Here is a 17,500-nt window from a genome sequence, read left to right as displayed (position 1 = left end):
CAGATTGTAGTACTGGAACCAAACACCCCTGCATGCAAATATGGACTCTGAGTCCTCACTGTCGTGTTCTTGGTGTGTGAGCTGCGTATCATTAAATATTTCATACTGGATATTGATCTGACATGTGGATATTAACTGTAGACTACTGTGTGTATAGGACATGTCATTGAGGGCTGCTGTCATGTAGTAATGGCATACCTATCAGTGTCAGATGTCTATCTATCAACACATTCATCCTAATACATAACCAGTTGCCTAACTGATGTCCGTCTGTCCTCTGTACCGATGTGTAGATGTCAAGTATCCATCTTGGCTGCTTACAGGCAATCTATGCTTGAGTGACACTGACATGTCTGCCCAGCTGTGTTATGAATGCCACAGCTAGGAATCCCCACTCTGTATGCACCACATGCCATGGATACCTCAACTACACTACCACAGTCACAATAACATGCTTGGGTAGAGGTCTCCCAAGACAGACACTGACCATGTTATGTAATACATGTTGCATACATGTCAATTGGAGCACCTCACTGGCTCTCTGCAAGAGGCAAGCAGATGACTGGATGTTGCATTTAACTCTCACCCTGAGGATCATTCCTGTGGCATCAGTTGATAGCTGGCCTGCTTGCATATGGAAGCTGGTAAGATACCACTGTACCCACATCCCCTACTCATCCCATCTCTCCATGGACAATATCCCGGTACACAGATATGAACACCTGCACCTATGAACTCTAGTACTGACAAATGTGTCAGTGTGCATTACTGAGAATAACCATGTCTGTGTGTTTGTAAACCTGTAGTTGATAATACCCTGAGGCCCTTCACACCCACTGCACCCCCCATTGCCATAGTTAGATATGGCTGCTTCTGTAATGGACATTACATGTACCTTGTTACACTCTTCACCCTATAGGCTACCTGGAGCTTGCAGTACCAGCACAACACTGTTGTATAAATGGATAGATAGGCATGGGTTACCCTCTGAGTCCTGGCAAGTGTGTGTATGTGTGCAAGTGTGCATATTTGTATGATACAGCATTCTGAGGCCACATTCTCCTAATACAATACACCTTGCCATACAGTATAAGGGATAGTGATGTTGCTGACCATAGGAAAGCCATGACAAAGCATCACCCTACAATCCCCGTGACATGTGCAGTAGATGCATATCCCTGTAGTAGCACTCTTGAGATAGACAAGGGGTTGTATTGCAGTCCTGGTCAATGTGTGATGGTGAGTATGTCAGAGTATTATCATGGGTTTCAGTGAGTAATATATACAATGTGGGGTGTGGGTGCTGGGTATACTGTTTTTACACCATGGTACTCCCAGTATATGTCCCAAGGTCCACTGTATGGGACTACTGTCACCACCAACCATACAGGTAACTGATTACACTATCCAGCCCAATGATGCATGTGCTGTGTGCAACTTATCTGTAACAGAATGGACACACTGACAAGGTAGTTAGCACTGATAAACCCAGGTCTCTCAGATGTGTTTATGACTGTTATGTGTTTGTCAATGTGTATATGACAGTATGTTACACTATGTTTTGTTCATAAACAACCAGTACATCCCCATTATCATACTGTACAAGGCCTGGTGATGTTCTTCACCTAACATGTAACCTGGAACATACCTCATCCTAAAAGCTGTGTGGTGTGTGCAATTAAGGCCATACACATTAGTGGCAATAAGTATCTAGGTAGGGATTCTAGTCCCAGTGTTGCCAAGTAAGAGTGTGTGTGTGTGTGTGTGTGTGTGTGTGTGTGTGTGTGTGTGTGTGTGTGTGTGTGTGTGTGTATGTGAAGGGATCTACTTCAGTTTGTAGGATATACATGTCCCATGAGGTCATCTGTCCAGGAACTGAGTGGCAAATGCTAACATCTCACAGGTATCATCTTGTGGAAATTCATTCCATCAAAACTAGTAGTAGATGTGTAAATGCCCTCTTCATCACTGTATATCTGTACAGTGATACTCGGATTGGTATATATAGCTGGGTGTAGATCTGTGGACACAGCCACCATTATTGCGGTTATTGTTGAGTGTGTCCCCCTGCTTAGTTGGCTGTAATACTGTACAGTTCATGTTAACAGGTTAAGTAGTTGTCAATCACACTCTCTGTGTTTCTACACCACCCCACACCCTCCAAAGGGTTGGGCTGTGCCACCCACAGCAGCACACCTATGTTTACCAAGTTGAGGATTGCACTACATTGGGGAAGGGGACATATACCCTGCCAGTACCATCATCAATTACATTAAACTAGCAGACTGATTATTTCCCAATGTGATGTTGTGCATATTCTGTCTTGGTGGAATTACATAGGCTAAAATGAGTTCCTTGCAAAAGTACATGCATCCATGTGTACAGTATTCTCAGTGTATTGCATCAACACCAAAGCCTCAGTGTGTGTGTATTATACAGAAACATGTGGTGTGTACCACCCAGCACACTTACCATTGTCCACTGTAGAAGGGCTGCTGATATCAGCCACCATGCACTCACCTGTATACACCCCTCAGACCTATCAGACATGTGGTACATGCAGTAACTGTTATACAGACCTGTGACTTGTGTTAATCTATACCCAGGATATGGCACAGTGAAGGTGTCACCACAGTGCCATACCCCTTGTAGGAAACAACAGCAGACCAACAACCTGCTGGCACATAGACACCTACAACACAAAAGGAATACATTATGGAGACCACAATCACTCAGTGTTAATAACAGCTATAATGCATCATGGCTGGACAGCTACACATTCTGACATGTAAGCATTAAACTTTAGTGCTGAAAACGTGCTACACAGCATTACATTGGTACACCATAGTACAGTCACCCTGTGCATCAGAACCATATTAGCCTGTCCCTGCATCAATGTTATGGATGACAGGGATAGGTTCATAGGTCCATAGATTCATAGGTAGGTACTAGGCTATCTGCCCGAGGGCATTTATAAGCCTAGCCAGAGTGTGTCAGCTTTCACCGCCCCATTGATTAGTTAACTGAGCCTCTGTCAAGCAGAGCCAATTAAGTGATCCCAGGGGTGTATTTTCTGTTACCCATCCACTCGTCAAGGTTTCTCTTGAAGAGTGTTAGTGAGGGGCTCTGCCTAATGTAGATAGGAATTTTGTTCCAAAGCATGGGGAGTCTCTGTGACAGGAATCTATCCCTCCAGCATGTTCTATTTATTGTTGTGGTGAGGTTTAACTCACTAGAGTGCATGGTTCACAGTGACTTGGATTTCTTTAAGTGGAGCATTTCCATCAATTCTGAGTTGGACATGGCTTTGTAAGTCAGGCAGAGATCACCTCTGAGTAAGCGATATGCCACTGAGTACAGCTGGAGTTTTTCAGTCTGTCTGCACAGGACATATGTTTGAGGCCAGTAATCCTCTTGGTGAGGTACTTTTGTGGTCTTTCCAGCTGTTTGAGGCCAGTAATCCTCTTGTGAGGTACATCCTACATGGAGCATTGTACTCTATGATGGGTCTGATGAGTGACGAGTAGAGGGGCACTATAACCTCTTTATTTCTAGATGAGAACCCTTTAGTAATTAGATGGGCCACATAGAAGGATTTCCTAACTACTTTGGCAATATGATTGTCAAAGGAGAGATTACTATCTATCTGGGTCCCCAGATCTCTTATTACCTCTTCTGTATTAAGGGGGCTGCCACCTATGGGGTAATTCGTAGGTGTTTTATTTTTCCCAAATGGGATGACTATGCATTTTTTGGCATTTAGCTTGAGGCCATGACTTTGACACCAGGTGTCCATCTCAGTAAGGCCTTTTTGGAGGATGTCCGTGTCAGCTGGAGAGTCAATTATTGCTCCCAGTTTGCAGTCATCGGCGAACTTGGTTAGCCATAGTCCTCCTGTGTTTGCCTGTACTTCTGAGAAGTATATGCCGAACAGTAGGGGTCCCAGGACTGAGCCTTGTGGGACACCACTTGTGACTGGTTTAGAGTCGGACCTGGAGCCTGCTATTCTTACCGTGTGAGTTCGGTCTGTAAGCCAGTTGGCAACCCATCTTGTAACGTAGGGGTTTATGTTCAGGCTGGTGAGTTTTTCTATAATACCTGAGTGAGGAATGGTGTCAAACACCTTGGTGAGGTCAAGGTAAGCTGTGTGAACCAATTTTCCCCTTGTCTTTGGCCCTGGTGATTGTCTCAAAGAAGTCAACCAGGTTTAGTAGGCATGATCTGAAACTGGGTCGGGTCAAGTGTTTGGAGGTTCCCAATATCTTTGTTAATGAGTTCCATGATGATGCGCTTCATAGCCTTGCAGACCAGGCTAGTCAGGCTTATGGGGTGATAGATACCAGCATCAGTTGTGGCTCTTCCTTTGTGGACCAGAATAACCATTGCTGTGCACCATTCTATGGGCACGTAGCCTGTGGAGAGGCTGAGTTTGAACAGTGTGTTTAGGTGGGGGGGTTAGTTCGTTCTGTAGTTCATGCAAGATGCATCCTGGAACACCATCTGGCCCCATTGACACTGTGTTTTTGGCTTTTGAAAGGGCTGTTTTCATCTGTGCGTCTGTGATTTCTGGGACACTACACTTTTCCAGTATTGTTGTGTGCCCTTTTGGAGGTGAGAGGGGATGAAGTTTGCACTGACTCCATCTGCCAGGATGTTTATTTTATTTATTTATTTATTTTATTTTATTTTACATTTGTTGACCGGGCTAGTCTAGCTGGATACATGTCCATTTTCAGTAGAGGCCCGGGGAGAAAAGCTCCAAAGACATATGGAATAGAAAAAATACAAAAATGCAAAATACAAAATATAAAATATAAAACTATAGTATAAGACATACAAAGGAGTAACAGTAAAGATACATGCAAAAAACTAAATTAGAAAGTGGTAGGAGTTTAAGTAAGCAAAAATTTAAAAATGCCCCCCCCCCCACCACATAGTAGCAATAAAGAGCATTCATTAAAAATAGTATTAAACTACAATACTTCGAATGAGCTTAGCAAGGGCAGTAAGGGATACTGTAAAAATGCAAGACAGTAAGTTTACAATGTTGTTGAGATGTAGGATGTTAGCCAGGGTTAGTGCAGGAACATAACCAGTGTATGTTGAGATATGATTTTAGTTTCTTTTTAAATAGTGTAAGAGATGACAGAGAAGTGAGATCAGTAGGAAGTGAATTCCAAAACTTTCCAACAGTGTTAGAGAACAGGGTATCACCTGCTAAGTTATAAGATCTGCAGGTGTTAATCAGAAGTTTGTTGGATGACCATAGGTTTTTAGGATTGTTGTAGGGGATGGAAAGGCTTGAGAGTATTGGTGTATTTGTGGGTTGAGAGAGGATCTTATGGGCTATAGCAAGCTGGAGATATTGTAAATGGTGTAGAAACTCAAGCCAGCCAAGTTGTTTTAGGATAAGGCAGTGATGAGTCCTAAAAGGGGAGGCAGTAGCAAATCGAGCAATATTATTATAGGATACTGCTAGTTTGCTGAGGTTACTTTTAGAAAGATTTGTATAAATGGGAGATGCATTGAGTAGAGTAGAGATAAGGTGAGTTCTTGCTAAAGCAGCCCTGGCTGTTGGTGTAAGAAAGGGTTTGACTCTATAGAGGGAACCTAGTTTTTTATTGACTGTTTTTATAGTGTTATTGATATGAGTATCAAAACTGAGGTTATTGTCAATTGTTATTCCTAGTAGTTTAGTAGTAGGGTCGGGAGAAATAAGTGTACCGTTGTTTGATGTGAGTGTGAAATGAAATGGGGGGGGACTTACGGGTAGGTGAGAAGAGGAGCATTTTAGTTTTTTTGGGGTTTAGAAGGAGGCAATGGTCAGTGAACCATTGTTCGACAGTATTAAATGCTTTCTGGGTAAGGGTATGTAATTCAGTTGGAGAAGTAGCTGAACAGATAATAGTAGAATCATCTGCATATTGAATGCATGTAGTATGTGGAATTACTAACTGAAGATCATTTATATAAATGGAAAAAAGCAGAGGACCTAATACAGAATCCTGAGGGACACCGAGGGAGATGGGCAGGAGTTTAGAAAGGTTATTGTGCAAAAGTACAGCCTGCTGTCTGTTTTCAAGGTAAGATTTGAACCAACTGATGGCTAAGGAATCAAGAGAAAGTGATTTCATTATATGTAAGAGGAGTTGGTGATTAACCATGTCAAAAGCTTTGGATAAATCAAGGAATACTGCAGAGGAAGGAATACTTTTGTTCCGGTTTTTATTAATACAATCAGTGAATGATAGCAGGGCAGTGGTACTGTGGTATGGCCTGAAGCCATGTTGACAGTTAGCTAGTAAGTTATTTTGTAGATGGTGTTGAAGAAGTTGCTTATGGATACACTTTTCCATGATTTTTGCCAGAGGAGATAGTAGAGCTATTGGACAGAAGTTAGAGAAGTCATAAGAGTTGCCACCTTTGTGTAATGGAATAATGTGGGAGATTTTACAGATTGATGGGATATTACCTTCACTTATGGTTCTATTGATCAGAATAGATACTGGGTAGGCAATGGCTTTTGCACCTTTTTGAAGGTATTCTGCAGGGAGTTGGTCAGCTGAAGGGGTGTTGGGTTTAAGTTTTGTGAGTAGGGAGGATATGGTGGAGGTGGAGACAGGTTGTAACTGAAAGAAGGGGGGAGCAGTTAGGGATGAAATAGTAATATTAGAGGTATCAGGAGATAGGTGGTTGGCAACAGCTTGGATGGCATTGGTGAAGAAGGAATTAAAGGCATTGGCAGTGTAAATAGGATTATTGGGGTTAGGGCCTAGTGGATTGGGAGTGATAGATTGCCCTGGGTGAAGAAGTTTGTTAATGCTGTTCCAAAACTTTTGAGGTTTGTTTTGATATGTGTCCTGTACTTGAAGGTAAAAGTTTTTTTGTCTAGAATGATGGCTTTTTTTGTACTGTTTCTAAGTTGCCTAAAGGTTTGGTGATCTAATGCATTCTTAGTGGAACGCCATTTTCTCCAAGATTTGTTTCTTAAAAGGATTTTTTGCCTAGTATCATTAGAGAGCCAGAGGGCTGGTTTGGATTTACATCTAACAGAACGTTCTGGAGCATGGCGGTTCAGAATGGTTAAGAATGTAGTGTTGAAATATGCTACTGCTTCGTCCAGTGTGAGAGATTTTAGTGGTGACCAGTTCATTTGAAAAAGCTCTGTCTGAAAGAGTTCAGGATTAAATTTCTTTTTGTTACGTACAGCTCTGACCGTATTAGGGTAGGTGAGGTTAGTTTTATGTCTAATAATATATGTGAGAGCGTGATCGCTTATGTCATCAGGAAGGATTCCTACTTTATAAGTTTGGTGATGATTGTTAGTAAGTATCCAGTCCAGGGTACTTTCTTTATTGTTGGGTTTATTTATTCTGGTTGGGAAGTTGATAGATTGTGAGAATCCGAATAAGTTTATATGGTTGGTAGGGAGATCATTATGACAGGACTGCCAGTTTATGTTAAAATCTCCTAGGATTATGGTTTCTTGGGGTAGATTAGAAGAAGTCCAGTTGAGGATATTTTCAAGGGTGTTAATGTTATCACCAGGGGGCAGGTATAAACAAATGACATTTATCGCTTTACAAGTATTGATTTGAAGTTTGGAGATTAGTATTTCTGCTTTATTATTTTGAGGTGGAGAAAGGTCTATAGTGCTGACTTGTAGTTTGTGTTTATATAGGATTGCGACCCCTCCTCCCTTTCTAGTGGTGCAGTCTTTTCTAATGATGTTATACCCGGGTGAAGTTATTTCATTGTCTAGAACCGTGGGTTTTAGCCAAGTTTCAGATAAGCATAATAGATCGAATTGGTGGATATCTAAGAGGGCATGTAGATGAGGAATTTTGTTGTTAATGCTACGAATATTAAGGTGTGCTATGAGGAGAGAGTTAGCAGGCTTTGAAGGGGCTATGGAGCTAGAGATATTTGTTTTACATGGTGCTGAGATGGGGGTATGGTAAGGGCCAGGGTTAGGATGTATATCACCATCTAGTAGGAGGTGAAGGTGTGTTATGGTTTTATTGAGAATATGTTTTCTAAAGTTGTCAGGTTGGAGTATGAAATGAGTATGGGTATATTTGATGGGAGCTAGTCTATGATATTTAGGAAGAAGGTAACTAGGTTTGTATATGATGTCGAGGAAGTTTAGTGATGTATATGGTGGAGGTGTGGAAGTGCATTTGGAGGGAAGGGAGGGATGTAGTGTAGAGGGTGCTCATAGGAGGTTAGAAGATAGGCAGTAGTGAGGGAAGAAGAGATGAGTAGGAGCAAGAGACGTATGTTGAATAGGTAAGGGGTGTGGAAAGTGGACATAATGGGAATGATTAGCGGGACGAGAAAGTTGGAGGTGAGGCTAATTGGTAGGTATAGTGTTGAATGTGGTAGAGTTCTGTAGAGAGGATAAATAGGAGGTGGGATTTAGGTAATTGATTGATTAATGTGAATGGATGAAGTTTTGTGGAGGTGTGGTGTAGGAGGAGTAAAGGTAGGAATGTTGGGGGTGGGTGGGAATTGGGGGCAAGGTAGGGGAGCAGAGTGAGCCAGCAGGGCAAACGGAGTGAGAAGAGAGCAAGGAGTAGTTTGCCAGGAGAGACAATCAGTGCAGTAAGGAGACTGCAGGTGAGTCTGAAGGTAAGAGGTTTGGCTGAGGAAATAGGAGACTTAGGAAGAAATGGAGATTAGGATGTGAGAAGAGTAGGCAGTGATGTGAGATACCTTAGGACAGTGAAGATGGGGAAATCAATGAGACATGAGAAGCTGGGGAACTTGGAAGGGGAGATAGAGAGGAAGAAGGGTATGATAAAGTTCAGAATGCCTATTATACAGAGATAAGGTGGAGAAGGGTGCAGAAAACAAGGCAAGAAGCTATTCCTGAAGTGCCACCAGCAGGTAAGACATGTACATTACATTAAGTAAGACAGCACAGGGAATAATGACTAGAGTGGGGAAAACAAACAAAAAATGGGGGGAGAGAGGTATGGGAACCAGAGAAAAGTATGAGTTTGGGTTGCAGAAATAATGGAAGAGGGAGGTAGTTTGGGTGCTGGTTGACCTGACCGGGGGCTTGCCTAACCTTACAGTATGGTAAAGTTGTGTTTTGGATACAATTTTACAAGTAGTTTAAGCAACACATACTTTCACTGTCCTTAGCAGGGATGGTCTCACAGGGAGCTAGTAATTAAGTTCTTAGCTCAGGGTAAGTTCCTTGGATAGCAAGTAGGGCACTTTCAGTTGGTCAGGAGCAAGGACGTGTAGGAACACACAGGCTGGTACATATATATAGAGAGAGAAACAGGTAGTGAGGCAATATCAGTAGGTTCAGTATATTTTATGCTATTTTGCACTAGCTCAGAGCATATCTGTGAGTTGCCACTTAGATACTTGACATAGCTAAAGAAGGCTTTGTGGTTATCTTTCGAATTCTTGGCTATTTTTCTTTTGAAGTTAGCCTTGGATGATTTTATAAGGGACCTTAGTTTCTTACTGATACTGATCAGGGGTGTCTTTCCTTCTTGGGATTTGCTTTTTTTCTGAACTAGTTTCCTCCTTTTATTGTATAACCTGTTTATAGCAGGGGTCCACCAGACTGGTTTCCTTCTCTTAGGGGAGTGAGTCTTGGTTTTGCTAGGGATGACACGATCCATGCATCATTGTAGGTGCTCATAGAGTGCATTTGTAAAGGATTCTGCATCTTGGGCAGCATTATCCTTTAGAGTCGGGACTGTAAAACTTACCACCTCTGTCTTAAGTAAGGTGAAGTTTGCTTTAGAAAAGTTTTTCACTGTGGTTTCCTTGGTTGGGGTGGTGGTAAGGTGTGGACATCCAGAGTGATTAGTTTATGGTCTGATCTAACCACCTCCGTTGTGGAACACCTGTCGCACATGTTGGTGATGACCAGGTCCAATATGTTTTCACTTCTGGTAGGGGAGTTTGCCAGCTGATCCAGGGCATTTGAGTTGATAAATTCCAGGAAGCGCTGAGCCTGGGAATTTGTACTCAAGTAGTTTTCCCAGTTAATGGTGGGGTAATTGAAATCGCCCACTATCAGGGTGTTCAGTAGGACCTTCATGTTTTCCAGTGTCTCCAGAAAGGCAGAGGGGTTATCCTGGGTAATGGAGGGTGATCTGTAGTAGGCCACAATTTGCATTGCAGATTTGCTTGATGTTAGTTGCACATGGATGATCTTAGAGCGATCATGCTGCGCCACTAACCTGGAGGTGTAGGTATCCTTGATGAATATGGATACACCCCCTCCATTTGTGTTATGATCTGTGTTCTGTGGCTGAAATGTGTGGTATGAGTTGTAGTCCGGTAGTGCTGGAGTGCTCTCTGGAGCCTTGAACCAGGTTTCAGTTACTGCACAGATGTCGACATTCTCTATACTGAGGAGTGCTTCGAGCACGTGCATTTTGAGATTTAAACTCCTGGCATTGAGTAGCATAACCCTCATTTTTTATTTGTGCTGTTTATGGAGGTGGGTTTGACTTTTGAGCCTTGCCTAAAAAAGGCACTATGGGGGTAGCAAGAGCCTTGGCCAGTAATCGAACACCTAGATGTGACAAGTGCAAGCCGTCTCTTGTGAAGCAATGTGGCTTGTCGAGCATGTCGTCCCAGGCTGTCAGACACTGGATCCCCTTTGAATGACACCAGAAGCTTAGCCAATTGTTGAAATTGATCATTTTTTCTTCATGCTGAGGTATCATTCTTGGTGAGGGCAGGATGCTACTCAGGGTCAGGGTCATACCTGCCTGGGCTACATGATAAGAGAGCTTTTCCATGTCTCTTTGAATGTAGTCCAGGGAGGTACGTCTCAGGTCATTCACACCAACATGAACAATGACAGAGTTATATTTGTACTTGTTCTGGAGTGACCTGAGTGCTTGTGTTACGTGGTGGATTCTGGTTCCCGACAGGCAGCTAGCAGTAACCTTCTCTTTGTCCAGCCTAGTGAGTGGAACATCAGTGTGCCTGGCTATAGAGTCACCTATTACTAGTGTGTTAGGTATGTTATTTCATCTTAAGGGTTGTGATTGTGCAGCACATTAATTTTGTGTTTTATGTGTTGTCTGGTTTGTGACTGGAGGTGCAGGTTTTTGGGTGTCTGCTTTGGAGCTCTCGGATGCTTTTGCAGGTTTTTAATTAGAGCTTCCGAGTATGATTTAGTGTATTTATGTGTATTTTTTGTCAGTACTGGTTTAGTAGGTCTATGTGAGGCTGGAGGTGTGGTGCAAGTATTAACCTTCTCCTCATGACTGTCTGTTCCAGTCTTGGGTGGAGAGACCTTAGCCTCCAGTTTGGCTGTATAATTGCATCTCTCGCATATGTTAGTGTTTTGTGGTAGGAGGAGAGGGTTGTCTGTGTATATGAGGCAGTTGTAACATTGCTTCAGGATACCCAGGTTCACCAGCTGGACTGGAGAGTACACCTGATGTTGCCCTTTGGTCATGCCTGAATAGTAGGGTGAGCTGCTTAGTCGCTTGGTTGGTGAGGGGTGGATAAAGAGCCTTGCCCTGCTGGGCAATCTAGTGTTGGGGTATATTAGTGCTTGCTATTTGGTCTGATTAAGTGCAGGACTGCAGCTTGCTTTTTAGTGCTTAGATTGAGAGACTAGTTTCAAGGGAAAAACTGAAGAGGAGACTTAGTGGAGCTGGGAATAATTTAACCATAGCTAACCGGTGCTGCCCAGTGTGCAAAACCGTGCATACGCGTTTTTTAAACTACTAACTTCTGGGCTGGAACCACTCCTACAGAGACAGATGGCTGCGCAAGATCCCCCTCTCTCACATGTGAACAGAGAACTTCCCTCTATCCAAGTAAGGTATAGGCAACTCAGAAACTTGTAACACAGCCCTGAATTCAGCACTAGCCTGAAAACTGGACTATACTAGCTTAGAAGGGTGGGAAACAAGGAATTTTTTTTTTTGTTTTGTTTTTTTTTTTTTTGAAAAGATAAGGCAAAAACAATAAAAAGTACACTTAAAACAGCTTTAAATGACTACAAGTGATCAGAAAAGGCTATTGTACTTTAGTGTGTAGCCTACAACAGTCAAATTATTTAAACAAAAAACAACTTTTTAAAAGTGCAGGCAGTCAAATAAGTACAATATGTGAAAAAAAACAAGTAAATGCTGGAAAATCAGCGTTTAGGCAGAAAACAGTTAAGTACAGCAAGAAAATACAGAAAACTGATAATCAATCCAAAGACTATCTTTTAAGTTAGAAGGCTTGTATCAGTTTAAGGCTTTCTAGTGCTTTCCAGCAGGTAAGTTACAGGAGTGATGGGAAACAAGTGCAGATGTGGTCTTTTAAACCAGAAAATTGAAAGAGATGGACAGCTTCCCAAATGATCAATAAACTACAATTCCTGGGCCAAGAACCACTCCTCTTGTGGTAGACAGGCCACCTAGTACTTACCACTTCCACTGATAAGCTAGAAGGCTCCACTCCAACACAAAGGCTTGGGGGGCTCAGAAGCTTACAAACAGTCCTGGATACAGCAAATCTGTACCTGGACTAAACTAGTTATGGGAAAGGTGGGGATCAAGTGCAAACACGAGCTTTAAAACCAGAAAGTTGAGAGAGATGGAAAAACTGCCCAAATGGCCAATAAACTACAATTTCTTGGCCAGAGCCACTCCTCTTGTGGTAGATAGGCTAACTAGTGCTTACCACTCCCACTGATAAGCTAGAAGGCTTCCCTCCAACACAGAAAGGCTTGGTGGGGGGTTCAGAAGCTTACAAAGAGTCCTGGATACAGCAAATCTGTACCTGGACTAGACTAGTTACAGGCAAGGTGGGGAACAAGCACAAATGCAGGCTTTTAAGTCAGCAAGTTGAAAGAGATGGAAAACTGCCTAAACGGCCAATAAACTACAATTTATGGGCCAAAACCCACTCTTCCCATGGAAGATAGGCTACCTAGTGCTTACCACTCCCACTGATAAGCTAGAATGCTTCCCTCCAAAACAGAAAGGCTTGGGGGCCTCAGGCACTTGCCAACAATCCCAGATACAGCAAATCTGCATCTGAACTAGACTAGTTACAGGGAAGGCAGGAAACATGATGTGGCACAGGTATCATGATATGCACAGGGTGTGTTGTGGCTTTGCAAGAGACCTAGGCTGAGCCATTCATTTGACATCATGTATTTGTGTTAGGGTGTTTCATTATTAATTGGGCTGTGCAGATGTGGTATGTGTAGGTATGGGGCTTTCCCTAGCTGTGTTAGTAATGGGTGTGTGTATACATGCACACAGTTATGTCATGTTGCTGCCCTATACAGGGTTTTGCTGGACAGCTGCAGACCGTACCTGGCATGGTATGTAGTTCACCATCTCCAACCATGGACACGAGAACTGTGTCTGCCAGGGGTTCCACAGGCATCACCAGGTATAAGCCACAATATGATACTCTGCCCTGATGATGACATATGTCCGCTGGATCTGGGTCTCTCTTGGGACCAGCCAGGGCCATGTGCACATGGCCTGCTATGTTGTGGTATGGACCACACACCCCCTGCAGTGCTGGGGCTGGTACTGCCACTACGGTAATGGCTCTGACTTCTTGCACATCCAAGTCGACCTCCACTTGTTGGTGTTGCTGGCCTATGTCCACGTGGCTGTCGCACTACTCCCACCATATGCTCAAGCACAGATATTCCACGGTCAAGGATTCCCACCATCTCAGCCAACTGTCTATCCAGGACCTCTGCAAAATAATGGTGGGCACCTGCAAGATCACGGATGTTGTCAAAAACAGCAGAATGAGTAGCCCACTGCAGCCTCAGACCCTGTCTAGTATACCGTTCCATACATGCCTGCACCTTCATGATGGCCTGAAACATGTGTCTGGTGACACCAGATGTGGCACTTCTGCCAGGGCATGATGACCAGCAGCCCTCCTATGAGCACCCCTGTACATCTGCCTGTGTGGTACCTCACCGGGCATCTGGCTATGGCTGCTGTATCCAGACACACATGCCATAGACACCACACTGTTCTGTCCCATGCCACCACCTGCCAACTGTCCCTCATCTATGGCCACTGGTGATGGGGTATGTATAGGCAATGTGACTGTGTGTGGGGATGGGATGGATAACAGTGGGATGTCAAACGATGGCACAGCTTCAGCCCCTGATAACTCTGCCTGTGCCTCAACACACCTATCATCATTTTCAGTGTCTGTATGGACACTAGCATCAGTTTGCCTGCAGGAGGGACCATGACCCACCTCGCCACTTGTGAGGGGAAAATAAGAAACGCACTTTAAGACCTGTACACCATTGCTTAACTGTATATACACACACACACACACACACACACACACACACACACACACACACACACACACACACACACACACACACTTACAGATGAGGTTGCACAAAGATATTACACACAGACCTCTCATTACCTGTCTGTTAACATGGATGACATATAGCACTCAACAGCATGCACTGCAGCTATAGTCAATCCCTGTTACCAACATTATACATCTTAAACATCTCTGTGATGCATGCATTGTGTTAGTAGATGATGCCCCTTCCCCTGGAACACACTGCACCCATGTACACAGTATTGCTGTGCACATGTTCAGCACCCTGGCATTTACTGTGCACCATACCTGACAGGTGTACATGCCATTGCTGAATTTGTATATGTGTGTCAGTTATGTTTGCTGTGCTGCTCACAGCCCCTATGTGTTTGTCTGACACAAACCTGGCATGATATGTGGGCAGATGCCAATAGTGAATGTCTGATTTGCAGATCTCATCAGCGGTGCATGTATGACCAATAAAATACAATTACACTGACAACCTTCAAACCTTACTGTGGATATGAGGAGTGTACACACCCTTATTGACATGGCACCCCCTTCCCTGATATGCCATGGGGCCACAATACTGCATATGTTAACATTACATGAACCAGATATGTGACATATGACCTGTGCAGTCAAATGCAGTATCAAACAAATGTGTTAGTTGTACAGATGTTGATTAAGATGCATACAATCTGTGGGTGTATAAGTGTGCATGCCTTTAACATGATGGTTTGTTGCGCCAACTGTTAAGTGTACTACAGCAGTCACAATTCCTGGAAGGGGTATACTACCAAGGCCCATCTGCACTTGCCAGTATTTGGTCACTCTGCCCTACAAATGTCCCCCAACTCTGCAAGATTGCAAGGTCAACTCGTGTGCACAGCCCTTAGAGGTCACACAGTGCCTTTACTATTGCTGTGGAGTCAGGGTTATGTCTGCCACAATTCATGACCTTGACTGTGTGCAGATACAGCCATTCTTAGTGAGCTTTGGATGTCTGCTTCAATTCACTGTTGTGTTTCAGGATGACACCCCTCCCCATCCTCAGCCTTTTTGCAGATGCTTGACAACTATGAGCTACATGAGTGTCATTTTGCAGTGTCCCAAATTCAGAACACCATGTGTACCAGCCTAGTCCCTGCTAATAAATGGAAACATACAGGTATACACTGGCACCAGCAAGGTACAGATGGGGATGGTGGGCCTGAGATGGAGTGAGGTGTTGCTTGTACAGCACATGTACCTTAATTGATACTGTCTGTAGGTTTCAAGCTTGGTCTTGGTACACCATTACACATTGCAACACATGCCTTTGGGAGACTTTTGTTGTTATGCATATGCTACCTGAAGAGAGCCCTGGCTGTTGTTTCCTATGGAACAACTGTCCCATCTGATTACTCTAACCCATGGGCCACACTTATGCAGAGTCAGGCGATTGTCGACACAGGTACTGCACAGCCAGTACTTTCTAGAGATTCCTGCAACTCCCTCAGTGTTGCAACATGTTACTAGGCAGCCTCCATGGCCAGTTTTCAACATGTGTTGTCATCTGTCTTGGATGGCCATCTGTTTATTTTCTACATTAATGTTGTCTCATACATCCTCGTCACATACATGACTGTCTGCACTGTTTGCCATGGTATATGTAATGGTGAGGTAAGGCTATATGTCCCATTCCTGCATGCTACCTGTTGGGTATGGGATCCATTCCATGGCTTGTAAGATGTGTGCAAGCCACAGCTGCCTCTGTTGCAGGTGAGTGGGCAAATGTGATGGACATACATCTTGGACAGCAGACCATTTCTTGGTGTGACATTGAGGACCTGTACTTGCTGGAAGGTGCATACTCATGAAGAGTGAATGCTGTCAGTACCTCAAAAGCTGCTTCCACAATATGTTATTTGGAGTGTGTGCACACATATGCTTCCAGTGTTTGTTAAGGTATGTATTCCCCATATTTTCTGTCCTAACATAGGATTCCATATTACACATTCATTGCTCATGTTAGGACCACATTACAGGTTGTAAGGGTTGTGGAATGTGGTATTGCGATATGCCATTGTGTATATCTGTAACAGTTGCCATTGTAATAGTTATGTATACACTGCTGTAGCACTTTATAAGGGTGATGTTTCAGACATGTTCCTACTGTAGGCCATTTGTTCCACCATTATGTTCATCTCTGTGCACACATCTTGCAATGACAGGTTGTTAGTTATATTGCAGGACTCTTACATACCCTTCAGATATGCCACCATGGTGATCACTGTGATGCAGTGCAGTTAACAGCAACAATAAGTGCACATGTACAGCATGCATTATGGGTAGGTGTGTTAAATGTGTGCATGGCAAATACCATGGCCATAACATGGCCAGTGTATTGGCAAACCTGAACAAACAACACCATACTCACCAGCTACAGGCTGCTGCCCCAGAGGTATACCAGAGGGACCTAGTTGCGTGAGAGATGTGATGTTAGTAGCCACACCTGTGGCACTGGTACAGGGTGGGAGCAGCATTTCAGTACAACAGTACAAACCCACAATACTACAGATTATGCACATCTGTTTATTACTACAATGCAGCAACAGACTATATGTATTTTATCTCGCATGTGCATGATTAAACTCTACAGATGCAGATGGATAAGCAACAGTCATCTACTTATGTGCATTGAGGCCTCACCTGCATGCTCCTCTTCCATTGTGTGGGTAGCATCCACCTCCACAATGCAATCCACTGGGTCTTGTCTTTGCTGGTGGGCAGGTGCCCCGAGGCTGGAGAGGAGCTCCTCAGCATGTGTCATGTGGGGGCTGGATGGCATGACCTCCCATGGCTAGCTGCTCCCTCCTAACTGCAACAGCACATTGACAGGCATGGCGGATTAGGTCAGTGCAACAATGTTGGACCTGCACATAACTGCTGTTAGGCAGGCTGACATTGTTTACCCTGTGGACAAGCTTGTTCCACAGGGCAGTCCTCTCTTGCAGATCATGGGCTGTATGGCTAAACAGGGTGTGGTAATGCTGCACTAGGTGGTTTATTATAACCTCATTTTCCTGGGGGGAATAAACTGGCAAACAGTTTCTAGACATGGTGCCTGAAAGACATAAAGAGAAAAAAAGGTCTGAGGACCTCATACTGCAAGGATATAACAGTTGTTAATTGATATCTCTGT

The sequence above is a fragment of the Protopterus annectens genome, chromosome 10.part0 (assembly GCF_019279795.1).
Source record: "Protopterus annectens isolate FY-2018-M chromosome 10.part0, PAN1.0, whole genome shotgun sequence".
NCBI classification, from domain to species: Eukaryota; Metazoa; Chordata; order Ceratodontiformes; family Protopteridae; genus Protopterus; species Protopterus annectens.
Note: the sequence above shows the minus strand (reverse complement) of the source record.